Source organism: Sorex fumeus, unplaced genomic scaffold, assembly GCF_029834395.1.
Source record: "Sorex fumeus unplaced genomic scaffold, SorFum_2.1 ptg000015l, whole genome shotgun sequence".
In the NCBI taxonomy this organism is placed as follows: Eukaryota; Metazoa; Chordata; class Mammalia; order Eulipotyphla; family Soricidae; genus Sorex; species Sorex fumeus.
In genome coordinates, this window is record NW_026606072.1 from 5,753,947 (window position 1) to 5,768,863 (window position 14,917).

A 14,917-nucleotide genomic window follows, 5' to 3' on the forward strand; every position below is an offset into this window, starting at 1 on the left:
CACCTTGTGCCCCTGGAAATGACCTCTGCACCCAAGTCTGTAATGTTCAAACTTCAAGGATGGGGCAGAACCCTATATCAAGCATTTCTTGATCCTGAGGACAACTTTCTGCGGATGTTTAGGTAGTGTGGAGGTGACTGAAACTTTCAAAGGGGAATACTATGCAGCTGTTAGAAAGGATGAAGTCATGAAATTTGCGTATAAGTGGATCAACATGGAGAGTATCATGTTAAGTGAAATAAGTCAGAAAGAGAGGGTCAGACAGAAAGATTGCACTCATTTGTGGAATATAAAGTAACAGAATGGGAGACTTACACCCAAGAATAGTAGAGATGAATACCAGGAGGATTGCTCCACAGCTTGGAAGCCGGCCTCCTCACATGCTGGGGGGAAAGGCAGCTCAGATAGAGAAGGCACCACCAAGTATGGGGTGCTTGGAGGACCAGCTTGGGATGGGAGATGCATGCTGAAAGTAGATATAGACCAAATGATGACCACCGAATGATGACCACAATACCCATAAGGAGAGAGAGAGAGCACAAAAGGGAAAGCCCTGCCACAGAGGCGGAGTGGGGTGGGGGGATGGGGTGGGAATGATGGGAGGGATACTGGGATCATTGGTAATGGAGAAGGGATGGGCACTCGATCATTGTAAGACTGAAATGTAAGCATGAAAGTTTGTAAGTCTGTAACTGTATCTCACAGTGATTCATTTAAAAAAAAAAAAGGGGGGTGGGGAGGAATGAGCAGGACTTTGGGGTATCCAGTAGCTTGTGGAAATACAAAGGCCCTGAAATGGGAGTTCCCTGCTCAAGGGGGCACACAGCAGTATCCTTGCCATGACACTCCCAACTCACCCTTTCCCGCAGGTCCTGAGCTCTTTACCGAGGTCCGGCTCTGGGGTGCAGCTGCCTCGGGGTTCAGCTCGTTCTCTGGGAAGAAGGCCAGAGCCAACACTCTCCTAGGATCCTTGGCCCCAGAGCTCTGCCTCAGGGTGCCTGCTGGTGCCCATTTGATCCTCCTGGGGATCATCCAGACAGCGCTGACCCCGTTTGGCCTCCAGTCTGACCTGGGATGGGGATAGTCGCAGGGAGTTCCCGCAGATTTATGGCCCTGAGCTGCTTTGTATCTTGTCAGGAAGTCACCGTTCTGCTTGGGAAGTTTCCCAATTTCCTCCTGGTCTGGACCAAACTGCTCTAATTTCCCCCTTTGTCCATCTCCCCTGCACGCGCCCATGCCAGGAGTTGAGAGGGGGCCCTAAGTCTCACAGGCGCCTCCCTCTGCCCGAGGCCAGGCCTGGGCAAAGGCTTTGCTGAGGAGTGGGCTGCTGGGAGATCCACTGGGCCCCAAGTTTGGGAGCTGGAGCTCGCTTTGCAGCAGTGGTTGGCATCAGGTTGGTCCTCAGTGTCAGCAAGGGGCAGGGAGAGACTGACAGTCAAGGAGACTTGGCCCTGGCCTAACTGTCCCAATGATTCTGACGCCCCCCAAAACTGAACCTCACAGGGTTGAAATGGCCCGGGAGGTACAAGGGGATGGTACGAATCTCAGTCCTCTTCTGCTTGTCTTCCTGAGTTCCAGAAGCATCCTTCCCAGAAGGACACCCGGGGCTGAGCAGCTAGGCTGCGCCCTGGGCCTGTCCCCAGACACCTCATGTCCATGCAGTTCCACGCGCACCCCTCACTCCTCCTGCCTGCCCTGTTCACCTTCCCCCATAGCTGTCCCTGTCCAGGCTCCAAGAACCCCACGCAATGTCATTTGAAAGTCAGGGAGTGCGGTCACGTGGGGACCTCCCTTCTCTACCTTGGTGAGTATCTTCCGTTTGCTCGGGCACTTTTATCCGCAACAGGCGCTTTATCTCCTGGGATAGCTTCACCCACACTGAAGCACCGCCAGCCGGGAGGGTAAGTGGCAGCTGTTGTTCTGTTCACGGCAGGAAGTGAAGAAGAACATGATATTCAATTAAAACGACAGGGGGAATTCAGTGAGACAGCAGGGGCTAATGGAGACGGATGGCCCGGGAGATCAGCCGTGCTGAGTTCTGTTCCCGTCTCCACCACCAGCCCCCCGGGGCGGGCAGTGACCTTGGGCCTGTCACTAAAACGTTCTGGCCCTTCGTTTCATCTGAAAAATAGTGGTGATGAGCCCTGCATCCTCCGGGGATTGTTCCAGGGATTAGGGGAGATTAAGAAAACACACAGGCCTCTTTTGATCCCTTCAAGTCAGGCCCTGGGAAGGGTGCAGGGAGGCAGAAAGCAGGCGGGGACGGGCTGGCCCTGGTTGCCCTTGACAGGATGTGAATCGAGGACCCGAGGCAAGTTGGCGGGACTGAGCTGCTGCACCCCTGCCCCCCATCCCACCGGCCCCAATGCACTGTGAGGGCCCATTCAGATCTGAGCGTGAGCTCAGAGTAACAGTCATCGCCGGCGTCCTCAGTACTGAGCTGGACGTAGGGACCCATGTCCCAGGAACCACAGGGTTTTGCATGGCAGAGTTATGAGGTGGCAGAAACAGGTTTGAAAAGTGCCAGTCTTAGGTCATTAGGAACAGGAGATGCTTCTTCCCAGGGTGCTAGGGGATGAGGTCTGTTCTCCGTGAAATAGAAGTTTCTGCTGCTCTGGATTCCTCTTTCTTTGGTGGGGTAGGGGAAGCTTGGGTTACACCTGCTGAAGCTCAGGGATCACTCCTGGCGGGGCTCAGGGGACTGTCTGGGGTGCCAGGGGTTGGTTGAACACAGGCTGGCTGCATGCTAGGCGAGTGCCTTCCCGGCTGTGCTCTCTCTCCTGCTCCTGACCTTGACTCTTCTGAAAATGAGCTCTAGAATCCACCTCTGCTGGAGATTCAGGAAAGAGGTTTTCAGGTGTCTGAGCTTTTCTGTCCATTGACTGAGGAGGATCCTGCTTGCCCTGGGACCATGACAAGTTGAACTTACAGGGTTTTAGTTTCATCATTTGGAAAACTGGGGTAACAGACCTCCTTTCCAGATGATGGTGTGAGATGATGGCCATGATGGCTGAGGAAGCTAGTGGCCCTGTCAGGACAGGCCGATTGCTGCCCCAACAGAGTCAACCAAGAACTGACCCATCTTCGAGCAACTGAGAAATTGATTCGGATACTGCACATCTTACCCCAGGATTCCTTCAGGGGGCATTTCACCCAGCCTGGTCAATCTGGGACACAGCTGAGGGGGCAGCCAGCACTCCAGGTCAGAGGGCGGCAACCGAACCTAGGAAAGTTGGCATCGATTGCATGCCACTGATTATATTTCAAGACCCCAAGGAAAACACGTGACCCCATTGACAACCAGTGGACAAGGAGAGCCGATGCAATCACGTGATAGAGAACCCTGTCCAACTCCTCACAGGTTCCCCGCCTTCCCTGCCCTTCTGATGAGAACCCACCTCCGAACTACTCCCAGAGGTTTCTGAGCATTCCCAGCAGAGTGTACCCTCAATTTCAGTCCTGTATCCCCTCAGGGCACCCTGCCTGCAAAAGGATAGCACTAATTTCAATTGCTTTAATGCCTTTACTGGAGACAGTTGATAATACCCACCTGTTCTTAGTCTCTAATGAGCTGGCTGGGAAACAACCCCTGCCCCCCAAATCTTCCCAAGCTTCAGGGGCCCCCTTTTGACTTTTACTAGATGCCACAACCTGGAGGGGGTGGGGCTTTGCATCCCGGGGGGTTGCAGATAATTGTGCCACACTTGGATGCTCCTAGGAAGAACAGCAAGTGCCCCAAGGCCCCAGAATCCTCCTAGTCTCTGACGCCTGCCGACCTTCCTGTCCAAGCTTGTGTCACCCCTTCAACTTTGGGGGGAAGAAACCAGGCTTTGCCTTTCACCACCTGCCCTTCCAGCCGCTGCCCTGCTCTCCTGCTAGAGTGCAAAGGTCTCGGGCGTCTCTGTGACCATCACTCAGAGATTCCTGGCATGACTTGAGACTCATCAAAGCCTTCTCCCTCTTTCCCCCTGAGTCATGGCCCATCCCTTCAGACCTTTCAACTGGAGTCCCGAAAGAGAAAATAAACAGGTTGGATGGGATCGCATTAGTAATAACAATAAATATAACAGCATGTGGGAAGCTGTATTGTGAGCGGGCACTGAAGGCTCACAAGATGCCATGAGTGCCAGAAAGGTTAAGGAAGTTGTTCCAAGTCGCACAGCTAGGCAGTCAGTGGCATCGAAGGAATTGAATCCTAGCAGTTTGACTGCAAAGACCAAGCACCTTGTTTCGCATTGGGTCTGCTATTTATCCAGCGGTCAACGGAGTTGGTGGAAGTTACCGCAGCAAGAACCTTGGCTTCCAGTGCTCCTTGTGTGCTTGGGAGCGCCTTCCGGGTGTATTGCGAGGCCGTGACTGCCATCTGGTGGTCATTGAGGAGCATTGCCACTCAGCGTGCACGGAGCTGAACCCGCAAGGCACTGCGCTTCACGGAATTCCCAGAGCGAACTGGCAAAAGGCTTTTTACATGTGGCAATGGTATATTGACTATTTCTTTCCCTCTGGTTTGGTCTGTTTTACATTTTTTTCCCTAGAGGGAGAGCAATGAAGAAGGGGGGGGGTGACAAAAAAGTACATAGGCAGCACTCCACCTCTGTGAGAATAAGCCAAAGAAAACCACAATTATGCAACTATCAGATGACACGTCGATGTGTTTATTGTCATGGAAATTGTTATGTAGCGCGAGATGCCCATGAAATGTCATCCTAAACAGATGGAAAGGCACATTTTCAGCCATTTATAACTGAGTTGGGTTAAAATGCTTTCCTAAATTAATCAGGGTGTTCCGCTACGGAGCGTGGCACGCGAAGTGATTCCTAAGGTTCAGCCGTTTTGTATTATCTGTATACAAATAGCAATTTGAGGTCGTGCTGTGATTTGGTGTAGAAAGAGGAAGGTGCCTGGGTGTGATGCAGCTAAATCAGGCAGGTTAGTCTTGTGATGTCTCAACTTTTCAGGGAACAACCTGGCTTTGAAGAAAGCCCAGCAGGCAGTAGTAGCTAGGACAGTGGGTAGGACACATTCCTTGCACATGGCTATCCTGATTTGATCCCAACACCCCTCAGGGCCTAACATGTTTGTTACCCCAGCATCCCAGATGGTCCCCCAAGCCTTTCTAGGAGTGATCCTTGAATTCTGAGCTAGGAGTTCTGGGTGTGGGCCCCCAAAATTATATTAACAGGGAGGAGGAGGGGGGATGGGGAGGAAGAAGAAGAGGAGGAGGAGGAGAAGGACGAGGAGGACTATGACAACGAGGACCCCCAGATCCTGTCCAGGAATCCTGCTGTCTCTGTGGAGGGTGAAAAAAGAAGGGGCTCTCCACCTACCACAGTCATGGGGCTGCATCCTGGGGGCCGCATCGCAATGGCCCTGATGAAGTCTTGAAAACAGGGAGAATCTCCCCTTAGGAACCACAGAGTTTGTGATAGGAGTGCCCAGTCCCCAGCACCTGCAGTTCCTAACTTGGCTCCTTTGAGTTTTCAAAATCTTGACACGACGCCTGGGTGGCACAGACACCCAGACACCAGCAAGTCCTTCTCTGAGAAGAGCAGTTTTCAACCCCCATCCCAACACAGGCTCCTTGCGAATAAGGAACCTCACAGCAGAGCCTCCTCTCAGGACATGCGCGTGCACAAACTGGGCACCAGCATCCCTCCTTGGCCGTTGGCACGCGCTTTTCTCTGTCCACACCTTTGGGTCATTGTGCAGACTGAGGCCACTTGCAAATCCATCTCCTTACCTCCTTACCTCTGTCCTGGGGTCCACCTTGAGCGCAGCTGCTCCCGTGCAGGGCTCCAGCTATTTTTCCCCCATTTCAGCCCTGGCAGACCTGCCTCTTGATTTTCTTTTCAATGCATCACGCCTATGATCCTAGCCCAGAGCCTCAGTCTCCCTCACTGTCTCTGAAACTTCTGTCCTGTCCACTGGACCTCGTACATTTGTCCATATCTGCCCCTTTCTTATTGCTACCCACCTTGCCAGAACTGGTGGTGGGATGGCATGTACGTGGGTCACATTTTGCGTCAGGCATAAATGCCCGCTCCGTGACTGATGACATGAATAAATTGGCACTTTTGCCTTCCTTGGAGAGGGAGACAAATAATCTATATCTCAAAATGCCATTAGGAGTTCCAGTTATCGTTATCTATATCTGTTAATGAGCTGGCACTCAGAACTCAAAAGACCTGCTGATTTTTTCCTTCCATTCAACCCCTGTTTCTCTCCAGGGGTAACTCTGATTAGACTTTCTTTGCCTCTGAGCACAAGTATTGGTGGGTACCCAACCCCTACTAAGCACTGTCACACAGAAGAGGAAGTTGAATTTCATGACCCCCCCAAACGACTCCCACCCCCCCCCACCCCCGCAAGAAGCTTGCAGTCAACTTCTCTCCTTGTAGGGGTTTAATTTCACCTCTTCACCAGAGGAATCCTGTGAAAGCTCAGATCACACCATGTCATGTTGGGGCTCATGTTTCTCATGAAACAGATTTATGTCACTCTGCCCTCGATTCATGCGGTGCTCACTTCTTTCCTTAATTCCCCCCCCCACACACACACATACACACACACACACACACACACACACACACACACACACACACACACGGACCTTTCTGGACTATCAGAGTTCCTTGTTGAGCCCATACCTCAGCAATCACTAATAGTTGTGCAGTTCCCTCCTTCCTGTGTTGGAGAAACCCAAGTACCTGTGGACCTTGGTGAGCCCCCTTATGCAGAAGGGGGGAATACCCACTGCTCTAACACTCTGACACTGGGTTGGAAACCATGTCTTGGGCTCAGAGAGTAAAACATTCACCTTAGAATTCTGAATTAATATCTCATGAAACAGCCCAGTAAAGAGTTCATGAAGAAGAGACTCATACAGAGCTATGTGAAGGCTCTGGAAGGTTTAGAAGACCAGTGGGTGTGGGGTTGGGGAGAGGCAAGGGCACTGGGGGATGGCTCAGTGGCGAATGTAAATGTCTACATTGCAAGTGTGAGGCTTGAGTTCAAACCCCAGTTTTACCTGTGTATGGGAAAACACAGTCCCAGAGCACCACAACAGAGAATTTGGTCTCTGGAGCTCTGAAGTCTTGGAGTCTTGGAGCACTACTGGGGGGGGGGGGGGGAGGGTGAGAGTGTGCCTGTGTGCAAAACTGAAGTGTGAAACTCCCCAGGTTACATGTGTAAACATCTTATCCAAGCCCGTGTAAATGCCTTTATCATAAGGACAAGTGCAGGGGGAGAGGAGGATGAAGCAATGAGGTGATGATGAAGATCCCCACCCCTGGAAAGTAGTAATACCCCAGGGTGTGGTTTTATAGATAAGTCTGGATAGAAACTTGTTGTGTCTCACCCCAAGTATACCACTTCTTTCATTTTTTATCACCAAAAATATTTGTGAAATTACATAAGGAACCTTAGGTTTCCTGGACAAGGAGTGACAAGGGGAGCACATCATTATAGCTGGGACTGGGTCTATCAGAGGGACACTGGGCAGGAGGGATAGGCATGAGGTTAGGCACTTTCCTTGCATGCGGCCAATTCAGATTTGATCACCAGCACTGCATAAGTTTTCCCAGGTCTCGCCAGGAGTGATCTCTGAGCACAGAGCCAGGAGAAAGTGTAGAGCACTACTGGGTGTGGCCCAAAACCAAAACCAAAAAAAAAAAAAAGTGGGGAAGGGGGATGTGGAGAAGAAACCCAAAAGAAATCTAGCTACATTATACCCATGACTTTGGTTTAAGCCTCTGAAAGTGATCTTACCAACCATCTTGGTGACATAACTGCTAAACATCAGGAGGTGATCCATTTCCGAGAAGGGTGTGGACGAGAGCTGAATCACCCGGAGGAGTGCATGGCCCCTGGGTGCTTTTAGCTTCATACTCACTGGAGCAGACAAAAGAGGAATTACGATTGTCTGGAGAAACTGACCTTCCAAGAGCCCCTAATCTCCAGACCATCCAGATTTCCTGCAGGCTTCTGTTTCCCTGCCCAGGATGGCAGTTTTCTCAGCAGTGAGTGACGCCCATCATACCCCCAGTTGTAGGCCGAAAAATGCCAAGATTGGGACTGACCTTGTGTGCTCCGCCTTGCCCTGTCCTGGGAGGGTTCCCCAACTTGAGTCAGTCTGCTTTGCTCGCCATCCAGAGTGTTGGGTGGGCGGGCAAACGTGCGAGATTTTTGTGACCACTTTTCTAAACTGAAAAGTTTAGTTCTCTTCTCTGGGGCTTTCCGGCGTTCGACGCCAGGCAGAACGGAGATGAAACCCACTGCCCAGAGATCCCAGGGAGGAGTGGGTGAGCTTGGCGACAAAGCCTTGTCTCTTGAGGTAGGGGGAGCACTGTTTTCCACTATTATGTTTTCTTGGTGAATGGTGGTGGGTGGGAGAGAAGATAAATGAAGATTCTGGCAAGTCTAAGGGAAGGTGTGTGTGTGTGTGTGTGTGTGTGTGTGTGTGTGTGTGTGTGTGCGCGCGCGCGAGTATATGACTTCTGACTCTGATGTGGGACAATGTTCCGTGGTGTAAGTCTTAGTGGAAGAGATGAGGTTTGAGTCCAAGAAGGGACAGAGTCTCTTTCCTCTACTCCCTGGAAACTAGACTTGGAGAAGATTGTAGGTGACTGCAGTTCAGTATCAAGCTCAGTCACAGGGTGGCCAGAGTAGCAGGCAACACATGTGCAGTTCCCCAGTACACCAGGTGGACCGTGGCTGGAGCTTCAGTCAGTTCTTTTTTCTTGAACTCCCAAACGTGTTCTATGCCTTGTTCTCCCAGCTCAGCTCTCTGAGCTACTTGACCACCTTTACATAGTCACATGCATACTTACATCTGGCTAGCAGGTCCGAGAGCGCCCTCTTCTGTCTCTGTGCATTTTTGCTCATGTTCTTCTTTTTTAATTGAATCACCATGAGATAGCACTGTAGCACTGTCCTCCCCTTGTTCCCCTTGTTCATCTATTTGCTCGAACGGGCACCAGTAACGTCTCACAACAAATTGTGAGACATGTTGTTACTGCCTTTGGCATATCGAATACGCCACACGTAGCTTGCCAGGCTTTGCCGTGCAGGCGAGATACTCTCGGTAGCTTGCCGGGCTCTCTGAGAGGGGTGCAGGAATCGAACCCAGGTCGGCTGCGTGCAAGGCAAATGCCCTACCCGCTGTGCTATCGTTCCAGCCCGCACCATGAGATACAGTTACAAAACTTTCATGCTTGAGTTTCAGTAATACCATGATCAAACACACATCCCCCACCAGTGCACATTCTCCACCACCAATGTCCCCAGTATACCCCCCCCCCCTTTCCAACTCTCCTCCTCTATGGCAGACAACTTTCCCTATACTCTCTCTCTCTACTTTTGGGCATTATGGTTTGCAATACAGATACTGAGAGGCTATCACGTTTGGTCCTTTATCTACTTTCAGCACACATCTCCCATCCGAATGATTCCTGCAACCATCACTGACTTAGTGATTCCCTGTCTATTCCAGCTGCCTTCTCCCCCAGCTTATGAGAGACATTCTTCATTTCTTACGCTGTGGTGGGCATCTTCCCCAGCTGGTTGTCTTTGCCTGCTTACTTTCAACCAGCCTCCATGTCCACTCTGCTAAGCATTGTAGGGAAGCTGGTTCTCTGGTTGGGCTTTACCCACCTTTTCTAGCTGGACTAGTTCTAGTTGGACTCTACCATGGGAATCATAGCCAGGACCATGGAAAATGATGAGGGAGAAGGGCTCACCTGTCCAGAGTTTCAGGAGCTACTTCCCACGGATAGCAGTGGACCGCTCTAGGCGCTGGGATCAATTGGTGGGTGCAGCATGGCTGCTTAAAGGCCCTTTCCAAAGTTCCAAAGTTTCCAAGAGGTCAAAGCACCTTCTCTATGGTTCCAGCACTAGCCACGCAGCGCCCCCTTGTGGCAAGCAGGCATTGCCATCAATGTTACCCACCCCAGATGCCAGAGTCCCAGAGATAAGCAGCGGGGCTCACCTGTGGTTCTAGAATGGTTGCAGGGAGCAGGCCCATTCCTGGCATGTGGGACAGCGAGCTCCTGATAAGATCATCTTCCTGACTTTATTTCTGTGGCTATAAGCTGAAACTGTCTTCTTTCGGCTTCCCTTTGTCTGCATAGCCTTCCTGTGACGGCTTTCTTGGACATTTAGGATTTCAGTGATTCAGTTTCTCAGGTGAATACTCTGGATTAGAAATGCTTAACTCGGAGCTTGAGCGATAGCACAGTGGGTAGGGTGTTTGCCTTGCACGCGGTGGACCCGGGTTCGATCCCCAGCAACCCATATGGTCCCCTGAGCACCGCCAGGAGTTATTCCTGAGTGTAGAGCCAGGAGTAACCCCTGTGCATTGCCGGGTGTGACCCAAAAAGGCAAAAAAAAAAAAAAGAAAGAAATGCTTAACTCGATTTTTTTCCCATATTGAACCTGATTAATCTGGAACTACTATTCTTCAAACCACTACCCATTCTTCAAAGTGATTACCTACCTGTAGGTTATCTGTCAACTAATCGCAACTATGTAATGCTCTTTGAGCATCTTTTTGTCTTTTTTTTATAGTTAGCATCTAGCATCAAAGTTACTTGTTTTTATAATACCCACTCTCCATTAGATGGTAAATGTGTTCAAAGCAGTCGGCAAATTTTAATCATCCTGCACCTCAGCACTAAAGTCACTTGAAATTCTTAGCTAAGATTTATTTAAGATTGACATTCCAAGGTTGACATTCCAAGTTTTAACCGCAGTATATATAATTATATATACATATCATATATATATACAGTTGATGATGTCTGCATTGCTTTTGCTATGATGCAATATTTATAATGATTCAATTTGAAGTTAAAAACCAATTGGTACTAAATTGCAGAAAACCATTATAGCCCAGAATTGCTGAAATTGAACTGAAAATATTTGCACGACCTGTTTTCTGCCTCATCTCCTTCATTGATATACCAAAAATAGAGCTTTTCACAAGCATTATCTCCTTTAAAATTTATATTATCTAAAGTCAGAATTAATGCCCTCCACTTCCCACAGTGCAAAATGACAGATGGCTTTGTAACCCAGGCCTTCTCTAGCCTTCTTGCTGGCCTTGGCAATGGGAGTTCTGCAAAGCCAAGCACCATAATCCTCCAAGTCATTTCTCCCTGCTGACAAATGCCTTTAGACGGACAGGCTGCCATGCTTCATACAAAGGTACAGAATAACAGAGCTCTTGTGATTCCTTTTTCCTATGAAATAAAGGGGAAAATGACCATTTTATTTCTTTGGCTTGGAAAACGTGGACAATCATGTTCTCAATTTCGCGGTTCATTGCTCGTACATTTATTAGATTAGCGCTGGTTTAGAAACGCACCGTGGAACCTCCCAATAACTTGGCAGTCATTTTCTGATTGCTTTTAAGAATTGCACTGTCTTGTGCTCCCAAGACTCTGACCAAGGTTTAAGTGAGTGAAAACCCAATTGCTGCAGGCATCAATTGAATCTAGTCCAGGCCCTGCCCGAGTTATTACTTTTCTTCGCCTGTTTATTATTGGAATTTTTATTGGTGTCATTTCATGTCTCAGGGCTGATGCTACAGACATCTTTCCAGGCCTGAGATGAAAGCTTCTGGGGTAGAGGAAGACTTACTCCCTCACCTGCCTGCAGGGACCCCAAACGGCAGAAACCAGAGCCCCTGAAAGCCCCTTGATCCCTGGGCTAGAAAAAAATCAGGGTATGCGATATTAGTGGAAGGATGCTAGAACCTTCCAGGTCTCCACCACCCTATCAATACCACGGTCGTTGACTGACTTATACCATCACCTATGGCTAAATTCCTCCAGCAATTCAGCCCATCCCCTTTTCATCGGTTTTAAGATCTGTATCAATTCCTGAGAAATGCCAGGTGCTGATTCTGTTAATCTGATTATATCCAGTCCCTGCATCTAATCAGCTCTCACTTCAGAACCTTAGCTGCTGCCCTATTCTGTCTCCCTAATGTGGGGAAGGTCCACAGAATATTGCCATAGTAAGTCCTCAAAGAATGTGAGTTAATACTGTTATTGTTACTGCGAACAATAAGGCAGACTATACTAGTCTACAAATACTAGAGTAAGTTGTAGTCCAGCCAGCTGTTGACTAATATTAGTACGAGTCCAGGTGTTATTCTAAACACTTTTTGTGTTTGTTATCTTGTTTGGTTTGGGGTCCTGAACTTACCTGGTGGTGCTCAGGGCTTGCTCCTAGTTCTGCCCTCTGGGATTATTCCTGGCAGAGCTCAGGGAATCATACAGGGTGTCAGGGATCAAACAGGGTCAACTGCATGCAGAGCAAACACCTTAACCCCTGTACTTTCTCTCCAGCCCCTATTCTAAGTTCTTAATTTACTAATAAATCATTGCAAATGACCTATGCAATAAAGACTATTATTGGGTACTCTTAAGGCTGAAAAAATGTGGACAGAGAGCTAAAGCACCTTTTCCAGAGTGAACAGACAGGAGAGTGGTGAAGTCAGTGTGCAAAAGTCAGCCTCCTGAATCGTGGCGAACTTCAAGGGGAGACAGCAGGAATGTCCTTCCCTGCCAGGCACCTTCGAGGGCTGGGACTGGAGCCCAACTCCATCTCACTGGTGGGAAGCTGGATGGATATAAGGAAATGTTCAAAGACTGGGTCATGGAGGGATAGAATGGTGCTCTTTCTTCTAGAAATATTTAGATTGAGGGCCTCGATTCCTGGCGGAGCCTAGGTAGAGTGGTCCTGGAGGCAGGCTCTACATTAGAAATAAGATTCTCAAATAGTCCAAGGGTAATACACTTCCCTTGCATACAACCCACGCCTGTCTCATCTTCAGCATCACACATGGTCCCCTGAGCCTGCCAGGAGCGATCCCTGAGCATAAAGCACGGAGTAAATCCTGAGCATAGCTGGATGTGACCCAAGAGACAAAAAGAAATTCACCTGCCTTCCCTTCCTCTCCGTGGAATGTCTGTGCTATCTTAGCTTGGCTCCACCTTGACTATAGAGAAGTCACATAACAGGATCTTATTTCCCTCCAATTTTAGTAATGGGCTCACAATCCTGCTCTTGACCTACAGACAACTTGAGAAGGTCCTGCCACAAGAGTGAGAAATATTTCTCAGTGGGATTTATGTCACTGAGATTTTGGCGTTGTTTGTGGCTGCAGTAGACAAAAGCCTTTGGGTCTTTCCAGGTAGTTTTCCTGACTAATCCATGTTACGACAGCAGTTTTGCAATGGAAAGAGAGCATGAACTATAATTAAAGGACTACATTTGAAAGTTAGATCTGACACTGAATTTATTACTTTGGATACATCGCTTGAGGGGCTAGAGCCCCTCAAGTATGGCAGGGAAGCCACTTATCTTGCACAGAATCAACCCGGGTTTCAATCCCCATCACACCAAGACCCCTGAATGCAGTCAGGAGTATGCCCTGAATTCAGTATGCCCTGAATTCAGGAGTATGTCCTGAATTCAGGAGTGACCCCTGGATGCAGTCAGGAGTATGCCCTGAATTCAGTATGTCCTGAATTCAGGAGTATGTCCTGAATTCAGGAGTGACCCCTGAATGCAGTCAGGAGTATGCCCTGAGCACTGCTGGGTGTGGCCCCCCAAAAAACAAAAACTAAAGTAAAATAATAAAAATATTGCATGAACTTTGACCTTCAGACTTCCTGCCTGTAAATTGTATGTAATAATATGTTAAAATTTTCCTTCTGATCATTAATGTTCTTTTTATCCTGTGTCCAAGAGTAATAATAATTACTTCCACTCTTTGTTCTTCTCTAGAGTTCCTGCCAGGCCCTTGTTCCTGCCAAGCACATTTCATGGATTTGATCCTCAACCACAATTCCATGAAGTAGGTTTATTATCTTACTCGTGTATGTAGCAGTAGAGTCTCGCAATATAAGTAACAAGAGCCAACAGCCGCAGACCTCATATGTTCGCTGAATGTGTTTAATTTTGCAAGGGTGGTACTCTTAAAATTATAAAAGAAAAGGGGAACGAAACTTAACAGTAAACCCTAGTCTCTAATTTTATAATTTTAATATTTTTAAGATTCACTGTTTTTAATTAGAATACCTAAGACAGTGGAGTTGTGAATAGGAGAGAACGCTATACGCCTTATGGTTTCCAGATTGTAAGTGTTGCTTTTGGCCAGAAGATGGCGCCCAAGGCCAAAGAGCTCTAAGAGCCCCCTTCCAGCTCCTTTAGTTTTCCCAGACCCCTTGTACTTTCCCAAGCTCACTGCTTACTTACTTTGGAGAGCCCAAGCTGGAAGAACTGATCAACCTGCACTTGGGTTCCTGCTGTCTAGACACTTAGACCATCACTGGGACTGTCAACTAAGTCGACTTCTCTTCAGTAACCCCAGAGGTCACTGTCACTGTCCCTGTCCTCCCATTGCTCATCGATTTGCTCAAGCAGGCCCAGTAACATTTGTGAGTCTTGTTACTGTGTTTGGTATATCAAATACATCATGGGTAGTTTGCCAGGCTTTGCCCTGTGGGCTAGATACTCTTGGTAGCTTGCCGGGCTCTCCAAGAGGGGCGGAGGAATTGAACTCAGGTCGACCGGGTCAACTGCGTGTAAGGCAAACGCCCTACTCACTGTGCTGTCGCTCCAGCCCACCCCAGAAATGACTCACCTAGGTACACCCCTACACCACTCACCCAAATTCATTGCTACAGAGACATACTGATACATACTGTTACCATTTCATGCAAGAAAAATTTTCATGTCACTTAGGCTTTTGTGTTGACTGTTAAGTGAAGATCTAGGACACGCCAGACATATGGGGCATTGTTAGGAGAAACACTTCCTTCCAAACCTGCTCTTGGTCCACTGCATAAGAAGGAGGGTTCGCATATCATTCCCAAAGAGAGCTTGTCCTATTACATTTGATTGAAAA